At 38.8% G+C, this 13,373-nt stretch overlaps 1 protein-coding gene across 1 annotated transcript in view; it reads left to right on the forward strand.

The window, feature by feature from the left end:
* Window positions 1-13,373, forward strand: part of KCND2 (potassium voltage-gated channel subfamily D member 2) — a 448,186-nt gene that overhangs the window by 383,816 nt on the left and 50,997 nt on the right. The gene's annotated exons all lie outside the window — the stretch shown is intronic.

Here is a 13,373-nt window from a genome sequence, read left to right on the forward strand (position 1 = left end):
TGTTTCTATGTAGTATGGAGTTCGTGTAAATGGCATTCATTTTGCTGTACAATATCCCCCCATTTAAAGAAAGGTCATTCTACTTACCAAAGAAACAAATAAAGTGAGGGTAGAAGATTAAACAACTTTATATCTTGGGAATATTCTCCATTAAGTAATTCCCCAGGGCATGTTTCTGCTAAGCTTCAGATTTCTTGGTCTTCTGTACCAGTGTTGGGGAGTGGAAGCACTTAAAGGGTAATCACTAGTCCCCATTGCTTAAAGCATTTTTCCATCTGCAAAGGGAGTAAAGAATTCTAGTCAAGAGCCTCCCCTGATGGCGCAGCGGTTGAACGCTGGGCTGCAAAGCAGCCCGCAGCCTCTGCAGCGCCAGTTTGATCCCTAGCCACCGGTGAGGGTCCCACATGGCACGCAGACCTCTCCTGCCGCGCCCGCTGCTCCCCTAAGCAGTGTATTTCATCAGTCTGCCTGTTCTCTTCCCCGCTCTGGCTCTGGTGAATTCTCTCACCCTCCCGTGCTTTTGCCTGTACCCAGTGCTTGTATAAATAAATAAATAAATCTTTAAAAAAAAAAAAATAAAGAATTCTAGTTAAATCAGCAGCAATGCTGAGTATTTCCTGATCTTCTCCTTGGCAGTTTTTATGTAATTCTTAGATTAGGCGCTGTTTCTTTTCACAGATAAATTTTTACTTAAAAAAATTAAAAATGGAAATATTATTTCTTTTGCTATTCAATAAACAATTATGTACTTGTCTATGAAGAGCTAATATGTTATGCAAATGAAAGGAATGCAGAAAAAGACCTTCTTTAAAATGACTTAAATTTGCCTTATTCTTTTTCAAATAAAAACATGCAGACACACAAAGAGAATTTAATTACCTATTAGGCAGGGCCCTAAAACCCAAGGAAGGGAATGTTTCAAAGAGGAGTTTGTGGATAACTATGTCAAAAGCTGTGAATGGGTCAAGATGAATTCTGTGAATTGACCTGTGAATTTAGCAATTTAGAGGACATTCAAAGGCGCAGTTTTGATGAAATGATGGGGAAGAAAGTCTAATTGGAATGTAACAGAGAGAGAATGAAAGAAGATAGACTAGAAATGGCAGTGCATTCAAGGAATGTTACTGTAATGTAGAGGGAAGGAGAGAAATGAGGTAGCTCAGAAGGAAGTAGAGTCAACTGAAATTTTTCTTTTGTGAATTTGGTGATGAGTTGCAGGAGAAATAAAATGTGTGTGTGTGTGTGTGTGTGTGTCTTATCACATGAAGGCCAACTCAATACAACAAAGATCTCTAATAGCCAATTACTCTGTACCATGGGTGACTTCTGAATTGATGTTCCTCTTTGACAAGGTGCTTTGTGAATCAGAGAACTCCAAATTCTCTTTTATAGATTTTTGATAGCTAGCTTTCATTTTTCTCTTCCAGTTTTGTCCATAAAGTAGTCACTATAATCAAAGGAAATGTTATACTTGATGATGTTTATATGACATAAACAAGCTGATAGGAACCAAATTCCCCAGCTATGGCAGACAGGACAAGAGAGAAAAGGAGATTTTCCAGGTACAGTCTTTTAATAAACACTTAATTTTATTCTAGACACCAAGGCCCCCCAGAAAGACCCCATCCTTTCTAGGATTAACTAGAAGAGAATTACTATCCAATAAGAAAGTGTCTTGCTGTTTGGGACTGCTGACTTTTGTCACTTGGTGGCAAGAGTTCTCATGTTGATGGGGACTTTGAGCTCTCTATTCTGTCCAAACCACAGAGTCTGGGAGAGGCTTCAGCCCCTGCAGAGCTTTCCATACTGTGAAGCTGCCTCAGCTCTATTCATTATGATGAAACTCCTAGGAGGGAAGAAGCTTTGCTTTCTATTGAGTGCTTGTAATGTGATTGAATAGAGTTTCTGGGCAACCCGCTGTTTTGAACTCCAAAGTACATTTTTTCCCCCAAAGGAATCAAGGAATTCCTTTAATCATAATTCATTTAATCAATAAGAATAAATCTATGAAAGTCCACCTAAAACAGCCACTTCTCAAAAGGATGAGGAAACAAAAGTGTAAATGCAAACACAAAATAGAAATATGTTAGGTTGTGGAATCTCTTATTCAACTCTTTGATACCAGAATTTCAAAATTTATATATTATACAAAATTTATACAATGCAAAACGTCAACATTTATACATTTTCAAGATCCATCCACTACCACATAGACATTTACATTTTCTATTAGTTTTCTAGACTCTACTCCAGCATAGTTGTTTTTCTTTTATGGTCTCACTCATAGCAGGAATCTAGAAAACTTAAATAAGGGACCAGGAAAATGAATAACTATAAGAAAGTGAAAATCAAAATCAACAAAAATCTATGAACCAGAGACACTTTTGGGGGAGTGGGTGGCGGGAGGGGAGGGATTGGGGTCAAAATGGGGGGGTTGAAATTGTATGGGGAATATAAAAATAAAATTTATTATTAAAAAAGTCTATATTAAAAAAAAATTAAAAAAGAAAGGTTGGAAAATATGTCATGTAGTTTTGTATATATTTGCCAGACAATATATTGACTCTTGCATGAAAAAAAAAAAAAAAGAAAGGAGAAACAGAAAAGATAGTAATAATCCTATTATGCAATTTCGTAGCACCATGGCATAGCTCTGCTTTCTATTTAACAATTATATTTTCAGTATTCACTGTGTCCTACTTTGATTAATGTTGGTGTCTTTCATTAAGTGGAAAGCCCATGAGGGCAGGGATCATTTGCTTCCTTCAGGCACAAGTTTTTTCTCAGTGCCAAGTATAGTGCTTAGTAAATGGCGAGTCGTTAAAGAATATTCAGCAGATGACTAGTGAATGAGGGAAAAGAGCAAAGAAAGTAGGGATAAGGAGAAGGTACTGTTAGGGGGAAAAGGCGGTCCCAAAGCAAATTCCATACAGGCTTTGTGGACTCCACCCCCACCCCAGGTCAAAGCCAAAGACACTGGGAACTCCAAATCCCATCACCACCAAAGGGAAGGTGGCTGGGACCTGAGGGTGGGGTTAAGCAGCCAGGTGGATACAAAAGGCAGACACGTGGGCTTTGGGGGCTCTCTCCATTTTGGGCTCTGGGCCAGCGCGGAGCCTCCGGCCAGCTCTGGGAGTGACTTTGGGTTTCCAGGTCGTCGGATCGGGTAGGACGCATTAAAGACTTTATTTCCCTATTTTCTCCCTGAGTTGTACATTTTCCTTATTTCCTTTCCTCTTGTAAATAAACCTTTTATTAACCCTTTTGTGTGTGTCTGTAGTAGAGTATTCATAAGTCCCTTTAAAGCGCGCGGGTGAGGACCCACAGCCAGGAACCCGTTTAATATCGGGGTTTGCTCTATAACAGTACAAGGTGGGTAAGTAAGGAGGAAGGAAAGACAGTAAAATAGCTTCCAGTGCATCATTATTACATGTCTAAGACTGTGTTATATCTGTGACCAAATGTTTTTCTGAAAAACATTTCAGAAAAAAAAGGTCACACAATCGGGCCTCCCTGGTGGCCTTGGAGGTTAAGTCTTAGTGCTATGGCTGCAATGGCCAGAGTACGATCCCCAGCCAGGGAGTTAACCCACATATGACACAGCAGACCTCACCTGTCACACCCACTGCTCCCCTCAGCAGTGTATTTCAGTAGATCTGTCTGTTCTGCTCCCCACTATGACTCCGGTGAATCCTCTCAACCCCCGCACCTCTGGCCTACACCCCATACTTCTACACTAAGTAAGTAAATAAAAAAAAAATTTTAGAAATATAGGTCACAAAACTAACAAGTAGCAGCTAGTCCTGTCTTAATCGCTAGTGTATCCATATCTTCCCTTCCTGTTATGCTATGAAAGCAGGCACATACTATGTCCAAGAAAGGTCAGAAAGCAGAGGGAAAATGGAAATACTTGAAACTAGACAATAATTGCCAATTTTCTTGGCATTACACTCAGAACCAACTCTTGATAACCCACACCGATGCCTTCTTTCCCATACCCATTTGTACCAGTGCCTCCAGCTGGATGCATTTGCATTTTCCAAAACTTCAAAATGTTTTTCTTCGTTTCCTATCTCTATACATTGTTGGGGCAGGATTGTCCTAGTTTGTTATCTTAGGGAGCAGACCTTCTGGTTTAACATCTATACCAAGGCATTGTTGTTACCGGTGATCTTTGCAAACTGTTGTCATGTGGATGTGGGCGCACAATCTGGTGTCTGGGCTTCCTTAAGTCAGGACCAGTCTATGCACAAATAATTATGACTTCAAAATCCTTTCTTCCCTTGGAGAGAGCCAAATTGAACAACTCTCTCTTTCCTATGTAAGCCATGCCATAGATGACCTGTGCTGGTTAACTGATAAATGTGAAGCTAATCCTCCTTATCAGGCATGCTCAGAAGCCACATGACTTATTGTTCCAAGTAAGAAAATCTCTGTAAAGTATGGTTTTAATATATCACTGAGACTACTGCTGTCCTTGCATCCACCTGCCTGTGCAGTTATGCCAACCTGCCATGTTCTTTGTTTCTCCACCTATGCTCAAGATTTTCCTCCAGGCTGGAAAACAATTTCATATCCCTATTATGTCTCAAAACTCAGTTAACTTCCAGGTCTAGTTTAAATTTGATCTCTCTCTACTAAATTTCTGTAGCACTTTTGGTGTCATCATCACATTTTCACACTTACATGAAGCTACACTGAATACTGGATTCAGGCTGCCCAACAATGTTTGCAAATTCTTCAGGGATTAAGTTCTTGACCTATTATTGAGTACCACAATGCTGAACACACAATGAACCATAATGTTATTTTTATAACAAACAGGAAAAAAATGATCAATTCAAACCATATAATTCCCAAAGGTTATCTTCCTTGTCGGTCCACTTTCATTTTAAGAAACAACCACTTACAGAAAGAATATTTCACTTAATTATAAAGACAGGAATATTTGACAATAGAAAGTATGCAAAGTTTAAAATTATGTATTATCTCTGTCGAAGAGATGACAAAATGTCCCCCTTTATATCAGACATATTTGGTGAGAGATTGCCAAGGAATTGTCATATAACGTGATTGACTACCACACTATCTGTTGTTTCTTAAGAAGGAACTAGACTAGTGTGCTTTTGAGAATTCTTAAATGTGTATACCTTCAAGTGAGAGTATAGACTATATTAAAGAAAAGTAAGTAAATGGCAAGTGTAGGGACTCCCTGGTGGCCTAGGGTTTAAGTCTCAGCACTATCACATCTATGGCCTGGGTTCAATCCCCGGCCAGGGAGCTAATCCACATGGCGAAACAGACCTCTCCTGTCTCACCCACTGCTCCCCTCAGCAGTGTATTTCAGTAAATCTGCCTGTTCTGCTCCCATTCTATTTCTGGTGAATCCTCTCACCCCTCACACCCCTGGCCTACATCCCAGATCTTATACATAAAAATTTAAAAAAAAAAAAAAGAAAATGGCAATTGTATTCGTGAACTTGATCAATATATTTAATGATGGTGATGATGGTAGTGTAGAGGTAATACAGTGAAAAATAGAAATTTTACCTTGTGCTTCTCCAGAGAACTTCCCCCTTTCTCTCCTCTGCATGTAAATCTCCTGATTCATTTATCCTTAGGAAAATTTAGGATAATATATGACTAATCAGTATACATATAAAGTATCTCAAAGTAGAAGCACATGGAGGAGCTTATAGGAAGCAGTTGATTGACCATATTGCCATGAGTCGATTTCAAAAGAGGTGCAAAATGAAATGCCAAAATAAATCAAAGGTCAACTGATCCTCATACAGGGGTCACCATTGACTTAAGTTCCATATCACATCAATCCTTTTATTTAATAATCTCAATGGAAACCCCTTCTTGGAGCATCAAACAAGGCAACCAGCCAGAAAAGACATTATCCCAAGCAGTATTTCTATTGAGTAAAGCTACCTAATACAAATGGTAATTTACTTTTTTAAAAAATTTGGTTTTATTTCCCTGGATAACTGGATATGATATTATTTTCCCTATAGGCTACAGATATTTTTTGTTGGTCTTGAATTGATAGAAGGAAATCATTTCATGGTGCCTTTTTTTTCTCATATTAAAGTTGGCCAAGCCACAAAACTGTGTGGGCTGAACCTTATCCCCAAATTGACTTGCTTGATCAGTCGGTAAAATGCTTGCAGATTATCAAGTCAATGTAATTACCTAAACATTTGAAAAACCTAGAGTTATATACATTTGCAAATAATGACATTATCCTTTTTTTAATATTGAGAATATTCTATTTTACACAGCTTTTGAACTGCTGAATCAGTAAAAGTGTTATCATTTTTCACATGAAAAGAGAATGTATTGAGGGGATCAATCTTTCCTAAGCACTGATAAATGAGTGAGTTTGCTTTCTAATCACAGATATAGTTTATGTGTTTTCTCCTTTCAAATGAGATTACTATGAGGTAAAGCAATCAAAAGATAACTTTTTATAGTGCAACCGATAATTTTTGCATTACTTAACTAAGCATCTTTTCAGTGTTGATTTTTCGAACGCCATCCTCTAAAAAGTTAATGCGTTTTCTGCCTTGATGGGTAAAATAATTCCCTTTTAGATTTATCTGGGTGTGCAAGGAATTTTTTATTATAATTATTTGTTTTAGAAACTGCAATAGAGCTCGAGGATATTTAAAAAAGAACATCAAGATACCTCACAATAAAGAGTCCCTAGTCTGATATGCTAAACAGGTTTTAGCAGCTTTTGCAGAGTATAAATTTTTGCCATGCACCCTAATATGTAAGTCATGCATGCAGTGATATACAGATTATCCTTTAGAGAGGTTGCATAAAAACGTGAGAGCATGTAAAATGCAAAGGAATAAGGAAGCAGTAGATTTACCCCAGTGGACCAACTGCAAGAGAATGAAAAGTAGTAGCTGAGAGCCTAATGACAGGATAATGGTAAAAACAACAATCAACAAAGCTGTGAAATATTGTTATAGTGGAAGTAGCTTGCCACTAAACAATAAAACATAGTCAGCAGGGTCTGAGATTGAAGAAATATTTTTAACATCACGTTTCAATGGCTCTCAAATAAAGTTACTGGACATTTTAGAATATAACAAAGATTTTATTTATCATTCACCCAATTGTGGTTGTGGTTTTTTAAATATCAACATATTTATGTCTTGGATAAATGTCAAGGAATAATTACTTAGATTTCCAAAGCCCTCATCTATTAGGGAAGTATGTTTGGTTAGAGAAATTGACTTTTAAAATATATTTGGAGCTCCTTTGTTACAGAGCAGCCACTGCAGATTACTTCATAGTGTGAGGGTGGGAGACAGACTGTGTGGCTTAAGTTTCAGCTCTACTTACAAGTGGTAATATTCTATTGAGAGATAATTTATTAAACCTCTCAGTGGCTTATTTTCCCAATTCTATCATGATTAGGTTAATAATAAATCTATTTTCTAAGATTATTATAAGGATTAAATAAGATAATACAAATAAAACAGTAAGAAACAGTGCCTGGCACATATTATGTGCCCAGTAAATGCTAGCTATTCATGGTTACCTTGAGTAATGAGCTTGTCCACATACTATCTCAACTTGAAATAATGGATGAAGTCATTTATTCATTTGTTAAAATCATTTAACAAATATTTAGTGAGTAGCTACTTGAAGCAAGTTGTAGATTAATTAACTAGACTGTAGAGTAAATCCTAATGCCAGACCCATTAAGTAGGGTAGGTTTCTAATCACATTTACCCTATAAAAGGAATTTAGCATTGCAGTCTGACATGTATTTCTCCCTCACCAGCAAGAAAACAGTTGTGTCCTTTGGGTTCAAAAGACAGGGAAATAAGAAGACATTACTGTGATTTTTTTTGAATGCTTTCCTATATACCTAGGTATTCCTTTTATTACAAATAAAGACTTCATATTTATAGGATTTTTATTTATTAAAAAAGAAGACTGGTTGTAATGGGAGATGTAAAAGTCTAGCAAATGAAAAAGTGAGATGATGTCAGCAAATAATATATCCAAACTATGACTTATTTGCAAAGGTTGTAGAAACATTGATTCATTTATTCAAAAGCATTTGAATCACAGGTGCTAAAGACACAGACATAAACAGCCCACAGACCAATTCAAAAGGAACTAGTAGTAAGTGAGGATGATTTATAAATAAACTAATGATAACAACACAGGTCTAAAATATTAAACAGGGACCTCCCCTGGGGGCACAGGCGGTTGAGTGCAGTGCTGTGAAACTGTCCACAGCCTCTGCAGCATGGGCTTGTTCCCAGCCGGCCAGGGAGATACCTACATGGCACGGCAGACCTCTCCTGTCTTGCCCGATGCTCCCCTCAGCAGTGTATTTCAGTCAGTCTGCCTCTTCTGCTCCCCACTCTGTCTCTGGTGAATCCTCTCACCCTCCCGCGCATCTGGCCTATACCCTGGTTCCTGTATTATGCATGAATATATAAATCTTAAAAAATATATTAAACAGAGGTATGGTATTGGTGTTAGGGAGTAAATAACAGGAGACCAAAGAGGGAAAATCCCATTAAAGTCAGGAACATTTCAAAGCAGAAATGACACTTGAAACTAATCTTAGTGGAAGAATGAATTTTCCAAGGCAAAAAGAGTTTAGAGAAAATAATGGTGCCACCACCCAAAAGCAAGAGTACTGTTGAAGGAGGAGGAGGTTACAGCTTGACATCTGAGGAGCACAAGTTCACTCTTAGATTTGTGGATTTTTTTAATGACCACAAAAATACAACTCTCAATTTTGGGAAATGGAACGTACAGTGACTCATGAGTCATCAGAAAATCAGTGGTATGTGAAGTGAGAGGGAAAGAAACTCAAAATAGAACACTAAGAAAAACAGCTTTCCATACATGGTAGAAGAAAAGACCCAAGTGAATGAAAGTGGATGGTGCCTAAAAAGTTGGGAGAACAAGAAAAAGAACTCTCATGGAAGCTGAGAGTGAAGAGAGCTTCAGGGACCATGTTGAAAACAGGAAATAGGAAAGGTTGGTCAAGAAAATTAGATCAGAAAGCCTCAGGAAGTGAAGCCTTTAGACTACTCTTTCATGAAGCTTATCTCTAAAGGGGAATAGATAAATAAGACAGTAAAGTAGATGAACATTGGTAAAAAGAGGTGATTTTTTTTTTTTTAGTTGAAGTATTTTGATCACATATACTTACTGCTATTTATGAGCCAGTAGAAACAGAAATGCTTCATGAGGGTAATTGTACTTTAGAAAAGAATACTTTTCTTAAAAATAATTTTTTAGGGGCCTCCCTGGTGGTGCAAGGCAGCACTATGGAGGTATCCACAGCCACTGCAGCACAAGTTCAATCCCCAGTCAGGGAGATAACCCACATGGCACAGCAGACCTCTCCTGTCTTGCCCACTGCTCCCCTCAGCAGTGTCTTTCCGTCAATCTGCGTGTTTTGTTCCCCACTCAGTCTCTGGTGAATCCTCTCACCCCCATGCCTCTGACCTGTACCCCAGTTCTTTTATGCATGAATAAATAAATACTTTTTAAAAAATTTTTAAACCCTTGCAAAGTTATCTGTCTTCATACCAGCACTGTGCCTGATAGAAGTTGTGTGAGAAATATGTCAAACTGAATGATAACCTGTACACTTTACAAACCACATTTTCATTTGTGACCCTCATGTGAAACTATGATGTAATAAACTATCCCTTAATTATTTTTTTAATTTGAAGTCAATATTCCATTTAGATAGGATCTTATAATCAAGACATAAATAATAATTAAGCCCCTCTCCAGATGCAAACTTTCAAGCACTTAAAAAATAGAAAAATTTACTTTCTTGAAGACAACAATTTTAATCAGGTTGGTAAGGTCTTTAATGAAGGAAACAAATGTTGAAATCAACTTTTCAGTTCTGTAGATGTAGCACAAAACTGTACTGTGCTGATTAAGGGTAATATGCTCAATAAATATTTATTAAATATGAAAGTACATCAGTTTCTGCAGTTATAAAAGAAGACAATAATTAATAAATATATTGTAAAAAAAAACTTCTGTAAATTCCATTACTATGTGATTCAAGGTTAGCTTTCATTATATGACTTAAATAAAATGCAAGTATATGTGATCCTCACATAAAGGAAGAATAAAGGTAGAAAATACTAGGGAACTATGGGGACTCCACAAAGTCTCAATGGACTCAGTCTCCTTCACTCTTCTCTTGTCCTCCTGGTCAAGAGGCTGCTGGCATTCTAGCTACTACACTTGTGTTTGAGGCAGTAGATGATAGAAAGTAGGAGGGGGAAAATGTTCTTTTTGTAAAAAAGATTTATTTTTATTTATGCATACAAGAACTGGGGTGTAGACCAAAGGTGCGGGGGTGGGAGTGGGGGTGAAAGTAGTCACCAGAGACAGAGTGGGGAGTAGAACAGGTAGATCTACTGAAATACACCACTGAGGGGATCAGCAGGTGAGACAGGAGGGGTCTGCTGCACCATGTGGGTCAGCTCCCTGACCAGGGATGGAACTCATGCCACTCGAACTCATGCCACAGTCGCTGGCGATAGCTTGATAGTGCAAGACCTGACGCCTGGGCCACCAGGGAGGCCCAAGAAAATGTTCTCTTTTAAGTAAAGTACCTAAAAGTTCTTTTCAACATTTCATTGGCCAGACTTTAGTCATCTAGTCATGTCTAACTGAATTAATATCTAATTTAATGGCTGTAATGCAAGCTAAACATCAAGGTAGTTGTTCTATGACTAACGAAAATATATACTAGCAATGCTGTAAAATAACTAGTAATTTCTACTACATAGTTTTATTCACACTGAAGATTTAAAGTTGCCAAAGCTCCCTCCCTGCCCAGTGGAAACTAGGTTCAGAAGTGAAGTAAGCACTGGTGAATTTAGTATAGCTATGAGGCTGGCCAATTGACCACATTCTTTTTTTTTTTTGGTAGAGATTTATTTATTTATGCATACAAGAACTGGGGTACAGGCCAGAGGTGTGGGAGTGAGAGGATTCACCAGAGGCAGAGTGGGGAACAGAACAGGCAGGCTGACTGAAATGCATTACTGAGGGAGCACCGGAGAGATCTGCTGCACCATGTGGGTCACTTCCCTGGCTGGGGATCGAACTCATGCTGCAGTGGCTGTGGACTGCTCTATAGTGCTGCGTCTTAACCCTTTGTGCCACCAGGGAGGCCCCCGATTGACCATATTCTTTTTTTTTTAAAGATTTATTTTTATTTTTTTATACAAGAATTGGGGTACAGGCCAGAGATGCAGGGGGTGAGAGGATTCACCAGAGACAGACCGGGGAACAGAACAGGCAGACTGACTGAAGTACACTGCTGAGGGGAGCAGCGGGCGAGACAGGAGAGGTCTGTCCTGCCATGTGGGTTTCTCCCTGGCCGGCCGGGAAACGAACTTGTGCTGCAGTGGCTGTGGATTGCTTCATAGGTTGTATCTTAACCCCTGCGCCACCAGGGAGGCCCCCAACTGACCATATTCTAATGGAATGTTCATCTTTCTAAATCCATTGCCTGGGAACTTATATTAATTCACCTTGTGGTATTTGTCTTAGATCTGTTTACACAATTCTAATATATCCATGAAAAGGAACCTTAGCCTTAAATGTGGAATATGTAATCTAGAGGTCCTCAGGAGGCTAATCATTGGGGAGTGAGGCAGGGGCCTATTGAGAAACTCTTCACTGACTGCTGTCAGAGAGAAAACATCTGAACATGAATCAAATTTTCACAAATACAACTTTTTACTGGCATATGAGCTGCCCACTACCATCACTGCAACCAAATGCTTATTAAATTAACAACAAAATCATACTGGCCCTACCCTTCATCAGCATCTTCCTCCAGGACTTGTTAAGGTCAGTGCTCTGCCATCCTTACTACTACATGGCAGGAGTCAGCATTTAGCCATCGCCCTCCAGGTGGTGACAGTCATGACCTTGGCAAATTGCCTTTCAAAGGTTGTGAACCTTAATGGAGAATAATTACCAGATATTTTTTTTTTTTAATAGAGGCATGTTTTTATTTATTTATTTATTTGATTTGTTTTTGTTTTGTTTATACATGCACTGGGTACAGTCAGAAGAGCGGGAGGGTGAGAGAATTCACCAGAGCCAGAGCAGGGAGCAGAGCAGGCAGAAGGACCGAAGTACACTGCTGAGGGGAGCAGCGGGCGGCAGGAGAGGTCTGCGCGCCATGTGGGACCCTCCTCCTGTGGCCGGGGAGCAGCCGGGGATCGAACCGGTGCCGCAGAGGCCGCGGGCAGCTTCGCAACCCAGCGCTCAACCGCTGCGCCACCGGGGAGGCCCTAATTACCAGATATTGAACTGATTTTTTTTTTCACCTTTCATAGTTAAAATACTTGGGAGCAATGTGAATTTGTTGACAATTTCTCCTTTTAGGTAACTACCAATGGAAAATTATGTGAGCCTACTCATCTGTTATATCCATCAGACAAACAGTTACCCCACAGTACTAGAACCTATATTGAGGTCCTAAGTTCAGGAAGAGGAGAGAAAGAAAGTGCATCCCCCAGAGTGAGAAATTGGATATTTATTAGAGCTGTGTGGTACTTGCAAGAGGAAAAATGCTGATACATTGCAGGTGGCACTGGCCACACAGTGGTGTCAGCAATGTCACATCAGCAGGTCAGATCAAACCTCCACGGTAATTGACAAGGGCTCTTACATGGCTGGCCGAAAGCCAGATGCAAACCAAACCCCATCTGTAGCTACAGAAAGCCACTTTATTGCACTACCAGCCTAGCATACTAGTATGTCTTATGAAGCATTTGGCAAAATGCTGTCCTCATCTTAGGAAGTCTGATGGTTTTCCTGGCATCTTTGGATAGCCAATAATAAAAATAGACATACCTGATCCATATTGAGCTTTTACTGTATGCCGGGCACTGTGCTGAATTTATATTCATTTCATCTCACATAATAATCACTATTTCCCAAATACTATCTAGCCTTGCCTTCTTTCCTTCTAATAGAATCCTGAGCAAAAAAAATTCTCAATAAAGAATATTACCTTTCATAGCCTCTATCTGTTTATTCAAAGGGAACAAAAATCAATATCAGTGTAATCAACCATAACATAGCCAAGTAGCAATTTTTAGAAAGAGACATTTCTAAAATATCAGAATTTTATAATAAATTCTGGTTTATTTTTTGGATGATGAATTATTCAGGCTGGTAGAATTCCCAAGATATTTTTCCCCCCTAGGGGCTTAAATAAATCTAAATTCTTGAACTTCAGTTTAAAAATACAGAAATGACTCTTAAGTCTTAAAGCACTAGTTAGGTGAGTTGTTTTCTTATATATATGTCTTCAAACATTCTTC

Source organism: Talpa occidentalis, unplaced genomic scaffold, assembly GCF_014898055.3.
Source record: "Talpa occidentalis isolate TD23 unplaced genomic scaffold, MPIMG_talOcc4v2.1, whole genome shotgun sequence".
In the NCBI taxonomy this organism is placed as follows: domain Eukaryota; kingdom Metazoa; phylum Chordata; class Mammalia; order Eulipotyphla; family Talpidae; genus Talpa; species Talpa occidentalis.